We start from the raw sequence: 24412 nt of genomic DNA on the forward strand, positions 1-24412 counted from the left end.
CTCAAACCCACTCAAAGCCCACCCATGACCCCTCCCAACCCCTTTTCTGGGGGGACTTCTCTGGGCACTGGTGGTGCTGGGAGCCCCCCCGGCTGTGGGTGAGGAGTTCTCGGGTGAAAAGGGGGGGAGAAGCGGGAGGTCGGTGGGAAAAGTGGGGGTCAGAGGGGATAAAGGGGTGGTGGAACCCCAAACTGAGCATGAGAGGGCTGGGGACTGGAAAGATGATACAGAATTGGTGAGAGAGGGGGGAAAAAGTAGGGGTTAGGACCCCTAAACTGATCGGTGGGGGGGCTGGAGATGAGGGGACCATGAAAAGGTGGAAGGAACAGGGAGAAGGGTGGAAAAGGGGGGGTGGTCTGGTGGGTCTGACAGTCCCATGGGGGTCTTTGGGCAAAGGGGGGCTGGCAAAGGAGGCTAGTCCTCCTGACCTCCCAACTTACTGTGGGGTGCTGGGGGCTGCTGGATCCAATCTCAGCTTTGCTTTATGTCAACAGTTTCAGTTTACAGGAATTACAGAGCTGTGACTGAACAACTTTTGTTTCCCAAGTTTTAATGATGGAAAATCAGATTTATTGATAGAAATGAATTATTTAGGGTTACAAATGATCAGACAAAAGATCTTCATCAGAATTATTTACTGCACAATATACATACGGAAACTACCAGAAGTACAGGATAAGATAGGACAGTGCTCTACACTAAAGCAATTGTTGAAGCAATTCTACTCAAGCTGGCACAAAAGCAATAATTCTTAATTGGAGATGGATGGAACTCCCCCAGACCAACACTCGGGGGAAGATCTCTGCTCCCAGTCTCGAGGAGTGACCTTGGGGGGCCCCCAGCCAAGGCAGGAATCTGCACACACCCCCCAAGAAAAGTTCTGTTGGAATAACCTGCCCCTGGGAAAGGGGACTGGCCCTTTGTGGTCAAAAGGGATGGACTGACAGTCACTGGACTCCAGGGGTTGCCTCAACATAAGGGGGTTCATTCGGGGTGGAAGCAGCGGCCGAAGCTCTTCCCGCAGTCGGGGCACTGGTAGGGCTTCCCTTACTGGTGGGTCCGTTGGTGTGAGGTCAAGATAGAGCTGCGGGTGAAGCTCTTCCCACACTCCCCACACTTGTAGGGCCGTTCCCCAGTGTGGATGCGGTGGTGTTGGTTTAAGGTGGAGCTCTGGCTGAAGCTCTTCCCACACTCCACACACTTGTAGGGCCGTTCCCCAGTGTGGATGCGCTGGTGGGAGAGGAGGTTGGAGCTCCGGTGGAAGCTCTTCCCACATTGCCCACACATGTAGGGCCGTTCCCCAGTGTGGATGTACTGGTGGGTGAGGAGGTTGGAGCTCTTCCTGAAGCTCTTCCCACATTGCCCACACATGTAGGGCCGTTCCCCAGTGTGGATGTACTGGTGGGTGAGGAGGTTGGAGCTCTTCCTGAAGCTCTTCCCACATTGCCCACATGTGTAGGGCCGTTCCCCAGTGTGGATGTGCCAGTGGGCGAGGAGGTTGGAGCTCTTCCTGAAGCTCTTCCCACATTCCAAGCACCTGAAAGGCTTCTCTCTGCTGGGAGGCTGCTCAGGGACCACCAGCTCAGAGCTCCCCCTCAAGCTCCGTCCGCCTTCCCGGCACAGGCTGGCTCTTTCCTCCTCAGAGCACCCTGGGATGGCTTTGGAGCCCCTCCTGCGGGGGGATCTCCGGCCCTTTTCCTCCCCGCTGCCTTCCTGCGCCGGGGAGCCCTTCAAAACGGTCTCTCCCACCAGGGTCTCACGGGGGGATTTGTCCTCCGGGCTCTCCGTCCTCAGCTCGGGGCCTGGGGCAGGAAGCAAGAAGGACAGGGAGGGGATTTGCCTCCGGCCCACAGGGAAGGCCAAGGACATCCCCCCAACTCCGGCCCCGGCAGGACGGCGGCGCCAGCGGGGTTGTCCTGCAGCCGGGGCCATGCTCGGCTGACAGAGCCAGCACAACACCCGCCCAAAGGGACACTGACTTCCTCCTCACCTGCCTGGGGGGGCCAAGGCATCTTCCTCTTCCTCGCAGCCTCCTCCTCCATCCGCCCAAGCTTCGGGAAGGACAAATCCTGATGGGGGGAAAACAAGGGCTGAGCGCGTTGGTTTGGGCGTTCCTCCTGCCCAAGTCCATCTCTAGAGCTCATTGGGCATCCTGTATCCATAAAAACCTCCAAAACACCAAGATTCAGCCCAGGAAAATCCAAGCCACTGACATTCAGGCAAAAAACTCATCAGAAATAGTGAGATGAACCCCCCCAAACTGCAAAAAGTTAAGATTCAGCTGAAAAATACTCTAAAAAGTTGAGATTCAGCCCAAAAAATTCGCCCAGAAATTCCCCCTCTCTGGTCTCTCCACTTTGGGGTTTGGAGGGTCTCCTCTCTCTGGGATGCTGCGGGGTCCCACTTAGAGATGCTGGGAGTGATGGGGTCCCAAGGGTCCCTTCTCCTGTGACTCTCACCTTTGGGGTGCCCCGTTCCCAGACATTCCCCCTCTCCAGGTTCTCCAGTCTGTTGTCCCAGGGATCCCAGGGGTCCCCACTGTTCAGACTTCCCCTTCTCCACGCCCCTGATTTCAGGTTCCCGGGGCTCCTCCCTCTCTGTGCTCCCCCCTCCAGGCTGCCGGGGGTCCCCCAGCTCCGCCATCGCCCCGCTCCGCCCTCCACACTCGGCAGCTCCAGGGCTCCACACCCACACACCCACCCCCAGCACTCCCAGGGGTCCCAAACCCGCTGTGTCCCCCCCGCCGGCACCGGGCTGACAATGGAGCTGGCGGGGCCTGACCCAGCAACACCAACCCCCCACCGCTAAGTGGCACCCACACAAGGGCCGGCTGTGCCCAAGGCACCCAAACAGCCCCACAGCGGGGGGACACCAGAAACTTCCCCAGGGCAACAAGAGCAGGGAGCGGATCGGGCCCCCTGACACAGGGACGGGCTCTGGGTTCAGCCTGACCAGGGGCAATTTGGCACCAACAGCACGGCCCCGACTGCTGGCTCGGCACAGGGGGTCTGAGCTCCCCCCTCTCCAGGCTCTCACAGCTCCCCCCTCTCTCCAGCCTCCACCACTCTCCAAGGATCAAGTCATGGGGACAACAAGGCACCCCCACTGCACATCCACTCCCACTCTCCCTCCTCCGCCTAGCTCCCTTCTCCCACCGCTTTCCCAAACTGTTCTCCAGTGTGGATGTGCTTGTGGTGGATCAGGTGAAAGCTTTGGCTAAAGCTCTTGCCACACTTGTAGGGCCTCACCCCAGTGTGGATGCGCCGGTGGGTGACAAGGTGGGAATTCTGCTTGAATCCCTTCCCGCAGTCAGTGCAGCGGAAGGGCCTCTCATCCCTGTGTGTCTGCTCATGCCTGAGGAGACTTGAGCTGGTATTAAACCTCTTCCCACATTTCAAGCACTTGAAGGGCCGTTCCCCAGTGTGGATGTACCAGTGGATGCGGAGGCTGGAGCTGTCACTGAAGCTCTTCCCACATTCCCTACATGTGTAGGGACGTTCACCACTGTGGATGTGCTGGTGTCTGAGCAGGTTGAAGCTGTCCCTGAAGCTCTTCCCACATTCCAAGCACCTGAAGGGCTTCTCCCTGCTGGGAGGCTGCTCAGGGACCACCAGGTCAGAGCTCCCCCTCAAGCTCCGGCCGCCTTCCCGGCACAGGCTGGCTCTTTCCTCCTCAGAGCACCCTGGGATGGCTTTGGAGCCCCTCCTGCGGGGGGATCTCCGGCCCTTTTCCTCCCCGCTGCCTTCCTGCGCCGGGGAGCCCTTCAAAACGGCCTCTCCCACCAGGGTCTCACGGGGGGATTTGTCCTCCGGGCTCTCCGTCCTCAGCTCGGGGCCTGGGGCAGGAAGCAAGAAGGACAGGCAGGGGATTTGCCTCCGGCCCACAGGGAAGGCCAAGGACATCCCCCCAACTCCGGCCCCGGCAGGACGGCGGCGCCAGCGGGGTTGTCCTGCAGCCGGGGCCATGCTCGGCTGACAGAGCCAGCACAACACCCGCCCAAAGGGACACTGACTTCCTCCTCACCTGCCTGGGGGGCCCAAGGCATCTTCCTCTTCCTCGCAGCCTCCTCCTCCATCCGCCCAAGCTTTGGGAAGGACAAATCCTGATGGGGGGGAAAACAAGGGCTGAGCGCGTTGGCTTGGGGGTTCCTCCTGCCCAAGTCCATCTCTAGAACTCACCGGGCATCCTGTGACCATAAAAACCTCCAAAACACCAAGATTCAGCTCAGAAAAACCCAAACCATCGAGATTCAGGCAAAAAACCTTCAGAAATAGGAAGAAGACCCTTAGTCCCTCAAACTGCAAAAAGCTGAAATTCAGCTAAAAATACTCCAAAATATGAAGATTACCCCAAAAAATTCTCCCAGAAGTTCCCCCTCCCTGGTCTCTCCCTTCTAAGGTTTGGAGGGTCTCCCCTGTCTGGGACGCTGGGGGTCCCACTTAGGGATGCTGGGAGTGTTGGAGGTACAAAGGGTTCCTTCTCCTGTGACTCTTGTCTTCAGGATGCTTCATTCACAGACATTCCCCCTCTCCAGGTTCTCCAGTCTGTTGTCCCAGGGATCCCAGGGGTCCCCACTGTCCAGGCTTCCCCTTCTCCATGTCCCCCATTTCAGGCTCCTGGGGGTCCTGGGGCTCCTCCCTCTCCGTGCTCCCCCCTCCAGGCTGCCGGGGGTCCCCCAGCTTTGCCATCTCCCCGCTCCGCCCTCCACACTCAGCAGCTCCCGGGCTCCACACCCACCCCCGGCACTCCCAGGGGGCCCCAAACCCGCTGTGTCCCCCCCGCCGGCACCGGGCTGACAATGGAGCCGGCGGGGCCAGACCCAGAAACACCAACCCCCACTGTGGGGGGGACCCTCATCCCCCCACCCACCGCCAGGGCTCTGCTTCCAACCCAGCCCAGCACCCCCAAAAAACACCTCCTGCCCACCCCCAAGAGCCCCCAGGGGTGGAGCAAGAACAGGAACAGCAGGAGAACAATTGCCCCCCATCCCATGGGTGCCCAAGAATGGGAAACTTGTACCAGATATCCTGGGGGGAGCACGGGGGGTCAGGACATACTCAGGCTGCCAGCAGAGATTTCCCTGCAAAGTCTGCAGTGGGTCAAGCTCTGCAGAGGAGATTGTGCCCCATGGATGGGATTGCAGAGGTTCCCTCAGGTCCCCAGCAGGAATCAGCAACCAGAAATAGACACAAAAGGCCCCCACAAAGAGTTCTGGGGATGTGTCCTGTAGGGAGGGGACAGTGTCACCCCACCAGGGCAGGGCTGGCAAGTGGGAGGCTGCCCCAGGGGTCTGCAAGAGGCCTCCTGCTCTGCTCGGCCCCAGCACTGCCTGGTACCAACACCCCCGGCTGCCCCCGGCCCTGGGCAGCTCTGCTGCCACAGGCTGTGCCCTCACCGTGGCCCTGCAATGGCCCTGCCTGTCCCTCACCCGTGGCCCTGCCCGTGGCCCTGTCCCTTGGCTCTCTCTCTGCCAGCTCAGTGTGGGGCACACGGGCTGGGGGTCCCTCCCAAGCCCCCCGGGCAGCCGGCGTTGGCTGGGGGGATGTGAGGGCTGGGCCTGCTCAGCACAGCCCCGGCCTCGTGCCCAGCGCCTCTTTCCTGACCCACACAAGAGCTTCCCAGCCCCCCCAGGGCTCCCCTGCTGCTGCCTCTGCTCCTGGCCCTGCCTTTGCTGCTCCCTTGGCTGGGGCAGCGGCTGCAGGGGGGGATGGCAGCAGCTTCAGCTCCACGGCACTTCCTGGGGGGAGCTCAGCCCGGGGGGACGGGCAGGGACCTGATGGGGATGGACAGGGGCCCAGCAGGGACAGACAGGGCCTGCAGGGAAGGCATAGGCACAACCTGGCCCCCCACACTGCCACCGCTGTCTCTGCTCCTCCTTGCAGGCTCCGTGGCCAGGCACAGTTTGTGTTCCTGGGTGCCCACCATCTCAGCACTTGGAGACGCTCAAATCAGCGCCCGCAGCTCTGCAGCAAAGCCCCAGCTCACCTGGCACACAGGGGATGGACACAGCACCTTCTCGGGGATGGGCACTCACAGCTTCTTGTCTTTCCCACCACGGGGCTCTCCTTCCTCAGCAGCACCTCTGCCTTGCACTTATTCTCAGCCTCACCTCAGGGACAGCTCTGGGCTCACCTCCGCGCCACTTCTCAGCCTCACCTCAGGGCCTGGGCTCAAGGACAGGAACCTGCAGGGAGGGGACATCATGTGCAAGCTGAGGGCTGCCTGCTTGCACTGGCCTCTGGGCTTCTTTCTCCTTCTATAATCATCCCACAACTTAGCCTGCTTTGCTAACACCACACATTTACAGACTAACCTTGGAGATAGATATGGACAGACATCTCTATCACCCTGGGGATAGAGCCTCAAGCATGTGCTGCCACAGGAATGGGAATCAGAGAATCACAGAATCAGCGGGGTTGGAAAAGACCTCTGAGATCATCAAGTCCAACCCTGGATCCAACCCCGCTCTACTTCCCAGACCATGGCACTGATGCCACATCCACTCTCACCTTCAACACCTCCAGGGACGCTGACTCCACCCTCTCCCTGCCCAGACCATTCCAAGGCCTGATGACTCTCTCCGCAAAAAATTGCTTCCTAATATCCAACCTAAACCTCCCCTGGCACAGCTCCAGACCCAGCCCTCTTGTCCTACTGCTGCTTCCTGGCACAACAGCCCCACCCCCACCTGGCTCCAACCTCCTGGCAGGGACTTGCAGACAGTCAGGAGGTCTCCCCTGAGCCTCCTCTTCTCCAGCCTCAACACCCCCAGCTCCCTCAGCCTCTCCTCACAAAACTTGGGCTCCACTCCCTTCCCCAGCCTCGCTGCTCTTCTCTGCACCTGCTCCAGCCCCTCCAGGGCCTTCCTCAACTCAGGGGCCCAGAGCTGGACACAGCACTCCAGGGGTGGCCTCACCAGCGCTCACTCCAGCCCAACAATCACTTCCCTGCTCCTGCTGACACGCTCTTCTTCACACAGGCCACCAGCCATTGGCCCTCTTGGCCACCTGGCCACACTCTGCCTCCTCTTCAGCTTCCTGTCCATCCACACTCCCAGCTCCCTTTCTGCCTGCCTGCTCTCCAGACACTCTGGCCCCAGCCCGGGGGGCTGACGGGGCTTCTTGTGGCCAAAGGGCAGGACCCGGCCCTTGGCCTGCTGGAACCTCATCCCCTTGCAATCAGCCCATGGATCCAGCTGGGCCAGGTCCCTCTGCAGAGCCCTCCTGCCTTCCAGCACATCAACACACCCCCACCTTGGTGTCACCTGCACATTTGCTGATGAAATGCCTGGTTCTGCAGCAGCTGCAGATGCTCAAGGGGCAGCAGGACCAAGTCAGGGGCCTGGGGGGGCCTGGGGGGCTTTGGGGTCCTGGAGGGTCCTGGGGGAGCTGAGGAGGGGCTTTGGGGATTGGGGGTACAAACCAGGACAGACCAGTGCAGACCAGTACAGACCAGTACCTCCTCATTGCTCCCCAGATCTCTCCTGGAGCTGGGCCACGTTGTCCTGGGACATCTGAGCCCCCCCAGTGCCTTCCCAGTACAGCCCAGTGCCCCCAGTACAGCCCACTGTGTTCCTGTCCCAGGGTGCCGGGTGATCCCTCTTTGGGGGAGAGTTGGAAGGGATTTGAAGGGGGAGCTGGGGGAGATTTGGGGGGATCTGGGGGGGGGGTTGATGGGGATTTGGGGGATTTTGGGGTGCTTTGCATGTATTTGGGGGAGTTAAAAGGGGTCTTGGGGGGGTCAAAGGGATCTGTGTGGGGAGGGGATTAAACGGAAAATGGGGGCTAGGGCACATTTTAGGGGGTTAATGATGTCTGGGGGAAAGACGACGAGCAGCACCATGGGCAGGTGAGTCCTGAGACCCCCTTAGTGTATCCAAGACCCTCTTTGTGACCCTCAAAACCCTCTGGGACTCCCAAAATCCCCCTAGAAACCCCCCAGACTGCTTCAAAGACACCCCCCCCCAAAGCCCTCTAGGACTTCTTAGTTCCCTTGGAGACTCCAAAACTCCCTCACGGACTCCCAAACCCCTTCAGGGACCTTCAACCTCCTCCCTAAGTCCCCTCACGACATCAATCCCCCCCCGAGACACCCTAACACCGCCTCAGGGACCCCTAAAAGCCCCTAAGGGACCGCAAAACCACAGAACAGCAGAAGAGCTTTCTGTAAAGGAAGGGAGTAAAGAATCTGAGAAGGAGGAGACCAAGGAAAAACTGAAGCAAAGCAATAAAATCATCCTGGCCCTTCCAGTTTTTCCTTCACCTTTTTCTCTCTTTTCCTTTTTTTAGGGTTCTTTTTTTGTTTGGGTGGTTTTGATTTTTTTTTCCGAGGGACTTTCTCGGCAATCGAATCAAACATCCGGGTTCTTGGGAGGTCTCCCGGGCCCCGCGGCCACCGAGACGGTTCCAAGGCCCTGCGCTCTGACCCTCGGGAACCCTCGAACCCCCCCCGCGCTAAACCCTCCCGAGCCCTCCAGCCTTTCCACCCACAGCCGCGCTCCCCGCAGCCCCCGAGGGGATCCCCAGACCCCGCTCTCCCGCTCCCCCCGCCAGCTCACACAGACAAAGGCCCCGCCGCCATCACCGATTCCCGCTCTGCGCGCGCACCGCCTTTAGAGAACACCGCCGCAGCCAATCAGCGCGCGGGCCCTGTCCAAACGCCCAACCCCGCGCCTGCGCGTCGCGCCAGGCACCACGGGAGTTGTAGTCTTTGCGGTGGGTCATAGCGGCCCTTTGCACGTGGGCGGAGTGAGGATAATACTTTCTTGGTTTTACTGTTTTTCTGTCTTCTTTTTTTCTTCTCTTTTCTCTTTCTTTCTTCGTCTCCTTTTTTCTTTCTGCTTCGTTTTTTCCCTTTTTTCTTTCTCTTTTTCTTTTTTCTCTTTTTTTCTTTGTTACTTTCTTTTTTATTATTTGTCTAATTATTCCTGTTTCTCTTTTTTCTCCTTTTTCTTTTTCCTCCCTTTTTTTCTACGTATTGCCTTTTCCTCTTTTTTTTTCTTTTTCGTTTTTTTTACATTGTTTTCTATCAGTTGTATTTTCAAGGAAGATTTAAACAGATCAAAACAATCTTCACCTACATATCTCACAACAGCAGATAATCTGGCATTGTTCCCGGTTCATGAGGATTCCCAAGATCACAAACACTGAGACACAAAGGGTGCTCACACAAAAAACAGCTTTCCCTGCTTTTTTCCACAGGTAAAGCAAGTGTGGAAGGGGCACTTGGCCCCAGGCAAGATGCTTTTACAGCCACTTTAAGCAGCCCAAAGTGGATCTGGCTGGCAAATGGGATTATGCCCCTGCTTTCAAGGAGGATTTGCAGAGTACATTTCGGGGCAACAGGGCCATTTCTTCATGTCCTGAAGGGATGAGAAGAGGGGGGAGCAGGTGCTGTGGCCCCAGAGCTTCTCTCTGCTTTGGGGACACTTCTGTGTTTTCCTCTGTCCATTGAATTCCCAACAAGAAGGAAAAAGCTACAGGAACTCCAGTCTGGAGTGCTCAGGACATGTGGAAGCAGGGGAATTTTTCTTCCCAGCTGGGATTGAGAGTGCAATTTCACACTCCTTTGGAGAGCATCGACTAAAACATCCCACACACACCCACAGCCACTCAGACACAGCCAAACACACCCACTCACACCCAAACAAGCAGCTCATCCTGCACTTCAGCAGGATGGCCCTGACCAAGCAGAGGGAGCAAAATCACCTGGAAACACACCCCAGGGGCCCCAAAACACACTCAAAACACACCCAGATCACCCCAAAACACACCCTAGGGAACCCAAAACACACCTGGGGGGCCCCCAAAACACACCCAAACACAGCAGCTCATCCTGCATTTCAGCAGGATGAGCCCTGACCGAGCAGAGGGACCTAAAATGCACCCAGATCACCCCAAAACACACCCCGGGGACCCCAAAATACACTCTGGGGATCCCAAATCTCCGGGAGACCCCAAAACACACCAGATGGCCCTGACTGAGCAGAGGGACCCAAAATGCACCCAGATCACCCCAAATCCCACCAGGGGGACCCCAAAACCCCAAATCCCACAAAATAGCACTGGGGGAGTGGGGACACCCAAAACCTGGGTGGGGACCCCAGAATCCCACCGGGGTGGGTGTTGGGGGTAACCCCCACCCCTGGGGCCCCTCCTGGGGGGCTGTGGGGGGTCCCTGCCCCCCCCAACCTGTGCCCCCCCCCCAAATCCCACAGGCAGCTGGAGCAGAATCACCTGTACACGGCCTACACTGGCATCATGGCCAAGGTGGGACCCCCAAAAATGGGGTCGAGGGGTTTGAGGGGAGCCCTGGGGGTTGGGGGATCCCTGGGAATTCGGGCGAGGTGATATTGGGACTGGGGGGGAGGGTCCCCAGAATTTGGAGGGGGGACCTGGAGATTGGCGAGGGGGTTCCCAGGGGTTTTGGGGGTCCCTGGAGGTGGGGGGTCCCCAGAGATATTTTGGGAAGGATCCAGAGACTGGAGAGTTCCCCAGAAGTTGGGGGGGGGGCAGTGATTGGGGGGGTCCCCAGGAACTGGGGTGGGGTCCCCAAGGGTGGGGCTCTCAAAGATGAGGGGACTGTGGGTGGGGGACAGGAACTTCGGGGGGCCCCAGGAATTGGGGGGTTTCCATGGTTATTTTAGGCATCCCCAGAGATTTGAGGGCCCCCCCAAAAGGCTGGTTGGGGGGGCTAATTTGGGGAGCCCCCCTTTAAATCCCCCCCCCCCCCCCCCCCCCGAGCTGTCACACAGGGGAAGGGGAGGAGGAAGAGAAGGAGGAAGAGAGGAAGGAAGAGGCCGAGGACTTGTTCAAGGTGAGGGGTGGACCCCAACACCTCCCTTGACCCAACCTGACCCTTGTGACCCCCCTGACACCCCCATGCCCCCCCAGGAGAAGGAGATGGAGAAGCTGCTGAACCTCCCCCCGTGACCCCTCAACCCCCAACCCCTGACCCCCCCTGACCCCTGTGTCCCCCCAGGAGAAGGAGAAGCAGAACTTGCTGAACTTCCCCCTGTGAGCCCCTGTGACCCCTGACCCCCAACCCCTGACACCCCCCGACCCCTGTGACCCCCCCAGACCCCTGTGACTCCTCCTGTGCCCCCCAGGAGAAGGAGAAGCAGAAGCTGCTGTCCCAGCAGGCCCGGTTGCACACACAGGGGGCGGCCGAGATGGTGCTGCAGATGATCAGTGCCTGCAAGGGTGAGACCCCCGGGGAGAGACCCCTGAGAGACCCCCCTGTGTGAGAGAGACCCCCAGGAGACCCTTGGGAGAGACCCCTGTGAGGGTGAGACCCTCCCAGGAGAGACTCCTGACAGACCCCTGGGAGAGACCCCTGAGAGACCCCTGTGTGAGAGAGACCCCTGGGAGAGAGACCCCTGGGAGACCCCCCTTTGTGAGAGAGACCCCCAGGAGACCCCTGGGAGAGATCCCTGTGAGGGTGAGACCCTCGGGAGAGACTCCTGACAGACCCCTGGGAGAGACCCCTGAGAGATCCCTGTGTGAGAGAGACCCCCAGGAGACTTCCGGGAGAGATCCCTGTGAGGGTGAGATGCCCAGGAGAGACCCCTGACAGACCCCTGTGTGAGAGAGACCCCAGGGAGAGAGACCCCCAAGAGTTCCCCTGGCACGTGACCCTCGTGTGACACACACATGTTGTCCCCAGGTGAGCACTGGGGCCGTGGGGGGGCTGTGACACACACATGACACACACATGACACACATGTGTCCCCAGGTGAGCAGGGGGGCCATGGGGGGCTGTGACACACACACACACACACAGGGATGTTCCAGGGGTAACTCAATCCGGGCTGTGGGCAGGTCCCTGCAGGGGCAGCAGCTTCCTCTGCACACTTGAGGTGATAAAGCTGCTCTAAACCTGCACTCTAACTACTCCACAGCTCTGGGCTCACCTCCACACCACTTCTCAGCCTCACCTCAGGGCCTGGGCTCAAGGACATGAACCTGTAGGGAGGGGAGATGATGTGCAAGCTGAGAGCTGCGTGCTTGAACTGGCCTCTGGGCTTCTTTCTCTTTATAGAATCATCCCAGAACCTATTCTGCTTTTCTAACATTACACTGGGCACACTCTGCCTCCTGTTCAGCTTCCTGTCCATCCACACTCCCAGCTCCCTTTCTGCCTGCCTGCTCTCCAGACACTCTGGCCCCAGCCCGGGGGGCTGACGGGGCTTCTTGTGCCCAAAGGGCAGGACCCGGCCCTTGGCCTGCTGGAACCTCATCCCCTTGCAATCAGCCCATGGATCCAGCTGGGCCAGGTCCCTCTGCAGAGCCCTCCTGCCTTCCAGCACATCAACACACCCCCAGCTTGGGGTCACCTGCACATTTGCTGATGAAATGCCTGGTTCTGCAGCAGCTGCAGATGCTCAAGGGGCAGCAGGAACAAGTCAGGGGCCTGGGGGGCTTTGGGGTGTGGGAGGGTCCTGGGGGAGCTGGGGAGGGGCTTTGGGGATTGGGGGTACAGACCAGGACAGACCAGCACAGACCAGGACAGACCAGTACCTCTGCACTGCTCCCCAGATCTCTCCTGGAGCTGGGTCACGTTGTCCTGGGACACCTGAGCCTCTCCAGTGCCCTCCCAGTACAGCCCAGTGCCCCCAGTACAGCCCACTGTGTTCCTGTCCCAGGGTGCCAGGGTGCCCCCCTCTTTGGGGAGGTTGGAATGGATTCGAGGGGGGGGGCTGGGGGAGATTTGAAGGGATCTGGGGGTTTGGATGGGGATTTGGGGGCGTTTAGGGGTCTTATTTAGGGTAGTTAAAACAGGTTTTGGGGGCATTTGGGCATCAAAGGGATCTGTGGGGGGAGGGGACTAAAGGGAAAATGAAGTTTAAGGGACATATGGGGAGGTTAAAGAGGTCTGGGGGGGAGATGAGGGGCTGCACCAAGAGCAGCTGAGTCCTGAGACCTCCCCGGTGTCCTCAAGACCCTCTTGGTGTTCCTAATTCCCCCCTTGACACTCCAAGACAAGCCTGGTGTCTCCAGTGTCCCCAGGGCCTCCCCATTGCCATTATTCCCCTCTTGACACCCCCAATTCCACTGGCCCCAAGCCCCATCCCTGATGTCCCCAACCCTCCATCTCACCTCACGAGCCCCTCCTGGACCCTTTGACCCCAAAAATGCCCCCTCACACGCTCACAGAAAGGCCAAGGGGATCTGCAGACACGTTGGGGACAGCTGGGGGGCTTTGCAGGGCACTGAGTGATTACTGGGGGATACTGGGACACACTGGGGGGAACCAGAGGGCACTGGGAGGGACTAGAGGGTTGCTGAGGGATCCTGGGAGGGCACTGGGAGGGACTTGGGAGTTACTGGGGGATTATCAGGACACAGGGAGAGACACTGGCAGGTTACTGGGCCATACTGGGGGTTACTGGGTGCTCACTGGAACATCACTGGGCCATACTGGGGGGCAGTGGGAGGTCACTGGGACACACTGGCTGGTCACTGAGGGGGTTACTGGGCCGTACTGAGGGGCACTGGGAGCCCCTTACACGGATGTGGTACATCTCCCCCCCGCACTTTGGGGGGCACCCCCAGGACTCCTTCCCCTGGGGGCTGGGAGATCCCCTGAACCCCACTGCTGGGCTTTAGGGGACCCCGGGCCCCAGTCCCTTTGGGGTCTCTGTCTGCTGCGTGTTGGGGGTCTCTGGGGTTCGGGGGGGGGCATTGGGATCCCCTTTCCCTGGGGTCGGTCCGCCGGGCCGGCAGGGGGCGCAGTGGCAGGAGGGGTAATGGCGGGTCGCGGGTCATGCCGGCGGGTAACGCCGGCGCGCCTGCGCAGTGCAGCCAGGGCGCTGGGACAGCCCCACCCCCCCCACGCGGGTTCCAGGCCCCGCGCTCTGACCCTCGGGAACCCCCGAACCCCTCGGCTAAACCCTCCCGAGCCCTCCAGCCTTTCCACCCACAGCCGCGCTCCCCGCAGCACCGAGCGGATTCCCAGAATCGCGCTCTCCGAGCGCAGCCTCACCTCAACCACTACCGCTGCCCCGCAGACAACATGGCGCTCTGCGCACGCCCCGCCTCTCGAGCCCCCGCCGCAGCCAATCAGCGCTCGGCCCGTCCCCGCCCCGTCCCTGCCGGCCCCGCCCTGTCGGGTGAGCGGGGCGGGCACGGCGGGAAAGCGGCGGGGGGGAAAGAGCGGGGGGGACCCCAAAGGGAGCGCGAGGGGCGGGGGGTCACCCCCAAAGGGGGCTGGGGGGAGCCGGGCTGTGAAGGGACTGCTTTTCCAAACTGCCCTGCTTATCCCGCATGTGCACACTTCTCTCCTGCTGGGATCTGGCCCAGACAAACCTGAAAATACCTGGAAGTGCCACCTCCACCAGCACTTCCTCCACAGCTGCTTTCAAGGATTTCTCTTCAATTTGCCAAGGAAATGCTTCCAGATCATACTTCCATCTACAAGTCAGAACACCAGCCTGCACCAGGACTCCTGCTTGTTTTCCCTGCACTTGCTGACAGGAGGTGCAGAGGCAGGATGTCAGCACTTTATTACCAACAGCCTTAACGGGGGATGACTCCACTTTTTAACCTTGGAAGAAGAGCAGCTTTTCCTTTTCCTCTCCTGTTTTTTGGGGTTAGTTTTTTTTTACCTTCTGAATAAAAGAACACATGTGTAAATTGAAATAATCTGAACCCAACTTTTAAGAAGACTGACACCTTTGAGCAGCTTCCTCTTAACCCTCTCTCCATGTTGGAGGAGTGGCCAGATGAAGAGTTACCAGCCCATCCTGGCTTCCAGAATGGCACAGCTGGTGGTTAGAGATTCATCTCACAGTTATCTAGAATATGCCCAAACTTGTTCTGCCCTTCCTAATTCCTAACTCAGACCAATGGCTCCAAACCCAGCATCTGGGAGGCTGATTAGGTTGGCAAGAACATTTCCCTGTGTGATAACAGTGTGGGCACAAGGACTGGGAGTGTGTCATAAGAAATCTGACTTGCATACATGGGGTAGGAGATAAAAAAAAAACACAGATAAGCAGAAAATGTTTGCAAGGAAGAATTGGCAGCAAATCTGTCAGAAGATTGGTGCAGGTGACTATCAAATACAGGAGAAAACATGATGAAAGGAGTAACTCATGACTCTTTATCTGAGCTATGAAATGAACAGTAACTTCAGCCACTGATGATTTTGTTTAAATACAGAAGTGAGTTTGCAGTTGTAGCATTTTCCACATTAAAGCCTACAGCTGGTAAATAACAAAATAAGCAATTAAAAAGCAATCAAGCTTGCTGCATGAAAACCTCTCAAACAGGCTGCTTCAAACAACAACAGTCTTCTTACTCCCCTCCTTCCCCCAAGCCCCAAAACTTCACCACATCTCAGGTCTGTACTCCTCACACACATCACTTGGCAGAGGAAAGCCACACAAAACAAAAGATAAAGAAGAATTACTTGTTTTGGTAGGTACTGATGGTCACGTGTGTGGAATGGGAGGTCCCAAGAGGAGTGTCAGCTTGGTGGAGGGTCCCTCTTGGGAAGTACAGGAAGTCACCTGGCTGCAAGAAAATTGATATATTTAGGGCACCAGGTCAAACCTTACTGCAGTCAGAGAAAATACTCTCTGAGCAGACAGTCTGACAATATATATCCTTTAGAATCACAAAATGGAGCAGTCCTGCAATGTACACTTTAATAACATAAAGAACACTAAGCCAGAAGTTCAGAACCTTAAACTTTCCAACCTGCTGTCAATATTTACTGAAAACGTGAAACAAGCTTTTTAACATTACAGAACACACAGACTCCCACTGAGCTGCAGGAAGAGGACAAAGAAGCAGCTGAGATGGACCTGCTGGCAACACAGTGGGCTGGCAGGGGAGCAGTGAAATGGGGATTTGGTCAGATCACATCAAAAGAAAAGGCTTGTATTCCACCAGAAAAGCCAAATATTCTGTAAAAATGGTAATCTGTTACAATACTGTTGTCTGAGATTTTCAGTTAAAGCACTTAAAAAACAGGTACGACCTTCCTCCTCCTCCTCCCTATCTTTCTTCTCACCTATGTAAATTAAAACTCCACACTGAAAAAAAACTAGATAAGGAAAGTCAAGACAAGAAAGGTGTAAAGCACATAAAATTGCCTCCAAGAAGGAAATAAAAGTTTACTTATGGCTTGTCCTGTAAACACCTACAGAGTTGGACAGCACAGTCAAAGAAAACTGCCTTCCTTACCAGAGTGGGGACTACACCAACCAAGAGTATTCTGAATTCTCTTCATTTGAAAGATGGAGAAAGGAAATATTCTAGAAAGATGTTTAGGGAGGAAATAGAGTCAAACAACAGCATCCCTCTCAGAGGCAGCCACAAAGAGACAACCAAACTTTGACACCAGCCACCCAGAAGAAATGGGTCACAGGAAGTGAACAACAGCAAACAGAAGAAAAATAAATTAAAAACTTGGATAACTTTTAAGCCCATCACTATTCCATAAAAATGAAAGGCACTGAAGTCTGGTCCAAAATATTCCAGAAATGAAAAAGGGAACTGTAGTTTACTAGACTCTGCATCACCCAGTACACGATGACGATTGAATATTCCCCTCTGTCAAACAACACAGCTCATGATGTCAGCATCCCATCCAATGGGTCACACTATTCCTAAAACACCTACACCATCCAACATGTCACACTATTCCTCAAACACCTACACCCAAATGCAGCTCTGCACACTGAGAAGAGCAGAGAGAGGCTCCATAACAGGCCAAAAGGCAGAGAAACTCCTGAGGATTCCAGCATGGAGCAGCACCACCAGCTGGACAAGTAACACTTCAAAAGCAGGTAAAACAGAACAGGACAAGCACCAGATTCCCTGCTGACACTCAGTAATCTTCATGAAATGTTCCTTTTATTCCAAAAATCAACCACCAGCCAAACACTTGAATTTCACGTTTGGAAAAAGGAAGAGCAATTAATACAGCAAGTTTATATGGGGTTTGGTTCATGCTTCTCTTTATCAGCCAAGGATAAATATTTAAATCTCATTCACCAGAACAGTGACAATGTTCAGTGCAGCAGTAAGTCTCAGTGCACAGAAGGATTAGCCTGAGTGATTACAGGCAGCATGTAAAAGCATAAAAATATTTTAGAACCATACACAAACCCAGTGTTTTTTCTGCACACAACTCCACAAACATGACCTGGGAGTCAGGGTGCCCAACCTGGAGAGTACTAGTCAATTTACAGAAATAACTGGGGGTTTTGGCCCATTATTTAAATACTAGAAGCAAAGGATACCTTTAAAAAAGGATACAGACAACTATCACCCAAATTTCTCGTGCTCGCAGTGTGCAAACCCTCCCCTCAGTTTCACAGCCACAATCCCTGCCTTCAAGAAATGGACCACTTTTAACTTTTCTGGCAATCACAGCCCAGACCACCTAAGGCAATGAAATTCTCATACCTTTAATATGAACTCATGTGTGGGATTCCCAATCCTATCTTCTGATTCCACATTATATTCCCGAGCTAAAGGCACCCTTGGTTTATAGAGCCACCAGTGTTTCTCGCCTTCCAGCTGAAGGATAAACACCTGCAAAAGACCATAAATCCAAATCCATAAGGAAGTAATTCCTTTCACATTAATTTTTAGATAGCTACAATTCAGAGAAATTTAAATTTGAACTAATTTTTTTTGTCTCTATTTAGAGACAACAGACAGAGGAGTTGTGAAGTGGGATCTGTTTTATCCTAAGGCAGGCATTTGGAAATCCCTGTTTCTCTCCAGTCACTTAAGTAAGTGCTAGAGAACTAACCCAAAAGGAACATCTGCCACACAAATATCCAAAATTTCAGGTGAAAGAGGCTTATCCCCAACAGAGCATCAGAAACCTCCTTAGGGTGCCCAATGGGGGTAGATGGCACAAGTTAGAAATGCTGGATGTGAGGCTGCTGAATAACAAGCATAAGGAAAATGAAACTCCAGGTGTATTGAATGGAAATGAAAATATTAAAAAGCAAAATACACATATAAGGATTGGATTTTTTGATTTGGTTTAAGTGGGATAGTCCAATTTTTTCTTTATAACGCAGTGTATATTTGCATGTTTCTTTTAGAAGCTGATTTAAAATGCATTTGGACCACAGGAATTCATCATATCAGTAACTTCTTAAAAACAGCAGGACCAACAAGCACAACCAGTCTGCTGCTACAGTCCAGCTGAAGAAAGAGCAAGTACTTAGTAAAGGAAAAAGGACTTGTAAATTCTTGGGGCCTGAATGAAGTGAAAATGAAAAAACAGGTGCTAGAAAGCTTCTGCAGCTGTGAAAACAAACTTCTCTTTTTATCTAAGGGAAATACCAGGTCTGGAAAACCCAGTTTACATGATATTATGATTAGATATTACTATTAGTAAATTTTCAGCAAAAATATGTAAGAAAAACGACTACAAGGAAACACAAATTAAAAAAAAAAACATTTTCCTATAATGTTTAGTGGGGGGGGGAGGGTTAGAAGCACACACACAACAGCAAACACTGCCATCAGCAAAAGCCCATGCACAGTTTCACAGGCAAGGTTGTGCTGTCCTACCTCAACATCATCATAGTGAGGAGGAAGGCCCTGGGATCCCTGGGGAGTGATGTAAACATTGGACCCCACCAGAGACCCAAAGTAGCACTCCAGCTTCTCCTGAATCTTCCACAGCTCCTCCTGTAAAAAAAAAAAGATGCTGTTACTTGCTGAAGAGCTCAGCCAAGCCCAGCCCACATCCTCCCCATGGCTTGGGAAGAATGATCACATCAGGGACACAGAGGCTGGGAAGGAAGGTGCTCTGTACCAGTGTTTCTCCTGAAGGAGAGCACTGGAGATGCAAAGGGGATCTGCCATGAGAGTCATTGCTAAGCCAAAAAGTCTGGTGCCCCAACCTGGGTTTGTTCTCTTCCCTGTGCCATCTTTAGGCTGCACAACCAGACAGACAAGGCTGAACAGAGGAAAATAATCCCACAAACAGCAAAACACCATAAGACAAGAAGCACATGCAGGACCTGCATTCTCTCACCAGAGAGAACATACAAAGGTTAGAGACCTTTCACCAGTTACTCCAATCATTTGGGAATATTCAAAACCAAACTTGACTCATCCACACCCCACATGTGACAGACAAGGCACCGAAGGGAAACAGCAGAACGTGCCAAGTACCAGATCCACACAAGTGCAGCTTGGCCATTAAAGCTGACAGCAGCCAGGAACACTATACCTGGGACTCAGCTTGTATTTGGGATCTTATTTGGGTCCACCTCACAATTCAATTGTGTTGACACCTTCAAGACTACCTGAATCAAAGCACCTCCAAGAATCCAAGTCCTTTACACAACTGTGCAGCACCACTGTCTCGTTCTCAAACTCAAGGACTGAGAACACTCAGCTAAAATGGGCTGGTACCTTTCCATGGTGCAATTCACTGGCAAGAACACTGGAAATATTTCACATGGTTTCACACCTTACCCTCCATTAAAGGGAAGTGGCTCAAAAGCCACAAAGTTTGCACAAGGAAACAGTGGGGCAGAAGGGATAATTTAAGCACAGATGCCTAATCATCAATTTTGTGCATTTGTTTTTGTTTCCAAACTTTTATGTGACAGAGCAAAATTTTAAAAAGAATATATTATTATACATATTATAGCATGAATCAGATTTTGTTCTTACTGCAGAGCAGTGAAACATGATGGACAGTGCAAAAGTATAAACTGTGTTTTAATACAGCTCATGTAAAGATTTCAGCAGGTCATCAATGTCAACCACTTCCCCTGGGGACAGAGATGAAGCCATGTCTAGTGCAACTCAAGCAAAACACACCACATTATTAAGCCAGCATCAATTATATCCAGTGAAACAATCCCACCTTAAATCTCTGAGGCTGATGAAACTGTATTGTTGCCTTTTTCTGGTCAAAATCCTTCTTCAGCTGCATGTAATTCACTTTGCCTTCTTTATTTAAAACCTTCTTCTTTCCATTCACACACTGCAGATATTCACATCTCGCCCATAGTACAGGCCCTGGCTGCACAGCTCCTTCAAGTCTGACAGCTGGAACAGGGACAGGCAGTAAGCAGCCACCAGGGGATCATTGCTCTGGATGAGCAGTGGCTTTTGCTCCCAGTACTCCTTGAAAAACACCTCTTCTTTGATGGGGGAGATCAAGCTCCCAAAGAGGCTGTCTGGGTTCTCAAAACTCAGGACTGAGGGAGAACAAGCTGCTTCCAGCTTTGCTCGTTTACACTGTGCCTGTGTTTCTTTTCCCATTTCAGCATGCTTCCCTCCTTTCTTGGGCATGGTTCCTGTTCAAGAGGAGAGAGGACCAAAACAATCAACCAGCAACACAACCTCAAGAGCTCACGGGCCCAGAGCAACAACTCTGACCCTTCCCAGTGGGATATCAGAGTATCCCGGGAACAGCTCTGGTTTCAGAGCCTCACTATTTGCTCCAAAGCATTAACAGTTTACAGAAGACAGGGAACATTGTTAGGCCTTCCTGTTGATGCTCTGTAATTACTACATTTACAAGTTTAAAACTTGTAAAATTTACCAGTTTAAGAACTGAAAGGCCAAGATTCTGCTTTCAGTCCTGTCGAGCTGTCAAACTTTGTTTATGTAGAACAAAAAGAATTCTTTCATACAAGCACAGACATTTCATTTTAAAGCTGGAAGTCATTTACTTGGTTTTTCCCAGGCAGATAGTATGATTGTGTACCATTATGCCAAAATAAAGAAGTTGATCTACAAATGGTTTGGCTGCCAAATTCTCAGGAAAGTTAAGGGGAAAATCAAGTAACGGTAGGTAACTGTGCAAGTCTGGAAAGCCAACACCTGAGAAGTTTGAACGTGCTGATGCCATAATTTCTAAGTAAAAATGACAGCTCTACTCCCTACACCCATTTGATAGGAAATGCTATCAATTTGTTGAGATACTTTTATTTACACAGATCCCGTATTTTGAAACTTAAACTCCAGTTCTGGTATTTACATGCAGCACTAAGTTCTTCTGTGCAGCAGGACACCCGTGCTGGCCCACTAACTCCTGGGCAGTGTTTCAGCAGCAGCTCCTGCACAGCCTGTCCCTCAACAGTAACCAAGGGTCACCTCAGCCCTGCAGGAGGGAATTCACATCACCTCCTTCCTGAGAGAATGAACATTCCCAACTGCAGCATGAGGCAAGGGAATGCGTAAAAAATTAAAGACTGAAAATCAGTCCCTGACTGACAGCAAGATCTGAAGATGCTGCTGAAGGCACCAAGATCTAAAGCTGACATCCCCAAATGACAGCAACACAAATGCAACCAAGCCTGGATTAATAGTTTTGAATTCCAGACCTAAATCCATTGTACCAACGTCTCAGCTCATTCACACTGATTTAAAGAAGTTACATTCAGATATTTACTATTCATAGAGCGCAGCTTCATTTACAACACGTGCTGTTCTGTAGCGTTCTGCTGGTTATTACAGCTGTTCCAAGCCCCCTGCCATGGGCAGGGATACCTTCCACAAGATCTAGTTGCTCAAAACCCCATCCAACAGGATCCACCCAGGCCTTGAGCACTGCCAGGGATGGGGCATCCACAGCTTCTCGGGGCAACCTGAGCCAATGCCTCACCACCCTCCAGCAGAAAAAAATTCTCCCTTACATTTAGTCTAAACCTAAACCGTTCAGCTTAAACCCATTGCCCCTTGTCCTGCAGCTACAGGCCCTCATAAAAAGTCCCTCTCCATCTTTCTTGCACCACTTAAGTCCTGACAGGCTGCAAGGAGGTCTCCACAGAGACTTCTCCAGATTGAGCCATCCCAACTCTCCCAGCCTGTCTCCGCAGCTGCTCCATCCCTCTCATCATCTTCCTGGCCTTCCCTGCACTTGATCCAACAGGTCTGTGCCCTTCTCACGCTGGGAGCTCCAGAGCTGGATGCAGCGCTCCAGGTGGAGAATCACCAGAGCGCGGCAGAGGGGCAGAACCCCCTCCCTCACCCACGGCCCGCTGAATGGGATGCAGGATACGCCCGGATTTCTGGGCTGGGAGCTCAGCGCCAGCTCAGCCCCAACTTTCCATCCACCAGCACCCCCAATTCCTTCCGTGCCGGGCTGGAGGACAAACCCCAGCGCAGAACCCCACACGGGAGCAGCTGCTCCCCGCCAGGGCTGTTCCCTCCCACACCACGGCAGCTCCCTGGGAAGCGGCGGGAATACCGCCGGGCACAGCGGGAACACCGCCGGGCACAGCGGGAATAGCGCCGGGCACAGCGGGAATACCGCCGGGCACAGCGGGAATAGCGCCGGGCACAGCGGGAATACCGCCGGGCACAGCGGGAATACCGCCGGGCACAGCGGGAACACCGCCGGGCACGGCGGGAATACCGCCGGGCACGGCGGGAATAGCGCCGGGCACAGCGGGAACACCGCCGGGCGCAGCGGGAATACCGCCGGGCGCAGCGGGAATACCGCCGGGCACAGCGGGAACACCGCCGGGCACAGCGGCTCCGAGGACACGCGGTGTCCCCGCTCCCCCCTCCCGGCTCCCGCCGCCTCCATCCAGCCCCTTCCCGTCCCACGGCCCCGCACTCACCCGGGCAGGAGGGAGGATCGCGTGGGATCGGGGCGGGCCGGGATGGATCGGGGCGGGCAGGGGAGGCGAGGCCAGGCAGGATGTGCCGGCTGGAAGCGGGAGGCGGTCCTGCCGCGCTGGGAGTCACGGGAGGAGCCGCTTCCGGGCGGCCAGTAGGAAATCCGGCGGCATTCCCGTGTCATTCCAGTGTGTATTCCAGTAGGAACGCAGCAGCACTGAGGTTAATCAATCTGCTTCATACAACGGTGCCTGGGCTTCAGCTGCGTTATTTATTTTTTTTTCCTGGACCAAAAATCTTCTTCTAGAGTCTCCCTGAGTCTCCCTCAAAGAAAACTTTGGAATCCTCACCGAGCACGTGAAAACTTCCAGAAATATTTTTAGATGCCTGTTAATGGTTTGGTTTACGTTGGCTAATGATGTCAGAAACAAAAGAAAATGTTAGGTAGGATTTGCTGAAGCTTTGTCCTTGTGTACTGGCTTGAAGGATACGAAGCAGAACTAGCAGAAATAAAAAAGGTGGATTTTGGAAACCTCAGCAGCCTTACAGTGCACGGCTGATGTTGGTACAAAGTTACACTGCCATAAGTGTAACTAGAAGGACCTTTCAATGACAGGTAAGAGAGGGGACTGTGTCCTGTCAACAACTTAAGGAGGGAGAATAACAGAGCCTTGCACATCTCCAACACCAGTTCAAATCCTTCCCTTTACGGAAAGTGGTTTTCAGTCTTGTTCCTCCTCACAGTGTGGTTGTTACACAGTCATAACTTCTGCTTCCCTGGCACTAGCTGGATCCTTTGGAACAAATGTTGTGATTCCAGTGGGTTCTGCATTCATGGATGCATCCAGCAAATTCCTGTGTGCTGAGCAGAGAAAGTGGCAAAGTATAATATATAGAAAAGGGGGATGGAGGAGAGAAAAAGGCAAACGCTGCTCATACTGTTCAGTCCTTGTTCCTTTACCACCTGGACCGCTCTGTCGCCAGCTGACCAAAATATCATGGTCACTTGAACATGAAATAAGGATTAATCAGCATGTGGCTGGGTTACCAGCAGAGAGGTTTTGCCAGGGGTGAACCTGCAGCTGTCCTAATTGTAGAAATGTGTACAAATTAGATAAAAAAATTTAAGTTTCTCTAGAAAGCTTTTTTTTTTTCATAGGCCTGTGATCTTCAAAGAAAAAGAAGACAATCTCCACTTTCTAATTCTGAGTTCATCACTACATCCCTCAACATCCAGGACATTTTGCAAAATTTATTAAACTTCAAATATTTTAATGTAAATGCTCACCAATAGTTGGGATATTCAAAGTGAAAAATAGGTCACTGTCATGAAATTCTCTTTATTTCTTTCATGAGAATTAGCAAGCTTTGAAGAAGGAAGTAGTTCTCCAGACTTAAAAGGTTGCATCACCTAAATTAACACTCACAGGATGTTTTCTCATTACAGATGGGCGTACCAGCAGATGCTAAAACTAGAGAGGCCACATCCTGCACCTCAGCCGGTCACAGACACCCTTAAAAGATGTTATTTCTGTTCCAAAAATCCACAAAGTACCTCAGCCTAACTGCCTGAACACCATCAGGGTGAATACTCAAACAAATACACATTTACATAATGGCTGTGGTGTTTTTAATTTGCTGTGGGACATAAACCCCACACATCTGACCGGTGGTGCTGGACAAGATCGTCCAGTGATGAAGGCAAGTGCTTCCAACTCCAGGGCTGTCTCTTGAGCCGCCTCTAGAGTAGAATATCAGGGAATATCTCTGCATCTCTGTTCCGTCCTGTGATGGCCTCCATCCCTTCCCCAAGCTCTGGCAGTCCTGGTGGACTGCAGGCAGATTAG

General features: G+C 53.9%; 1 protein-coding gene and 1 pseudogene across 1 annotated transcript in view; one reads left to right on the plus strand and one right to left on the minus strand.

The window, feature by feature from the left end:
- Positions 1 to 24412, plus strand: part of LOC135405282 (zinc finger protein OZF-like) — a 168540-nt gene that overhangs the window by 26352 nt on the left and 117776 nt on the right. The gene's annotated exons all lie outside the window — the stretch shown is intronic.
- LOC135404609 (ribosomal oxygenase 2-like) lies at positions 11950 to 20299 on the minus strand (annotated as a pseudogene).

Source organism: Pseudopipra pipra, chromosome W, assembly GCF_036250125.1.
Source record: "Pseudopipra pipra isolate bDixPip1 chromosome W, bDixPip1.hap1, whole genome shotgun sequence".
Lineage (NCBI taxonomy): Eukaryota > Metazoa > Chordata > Aves > Passeriformes > Pipridae > Pseudopipra > Pseudopipra pipra.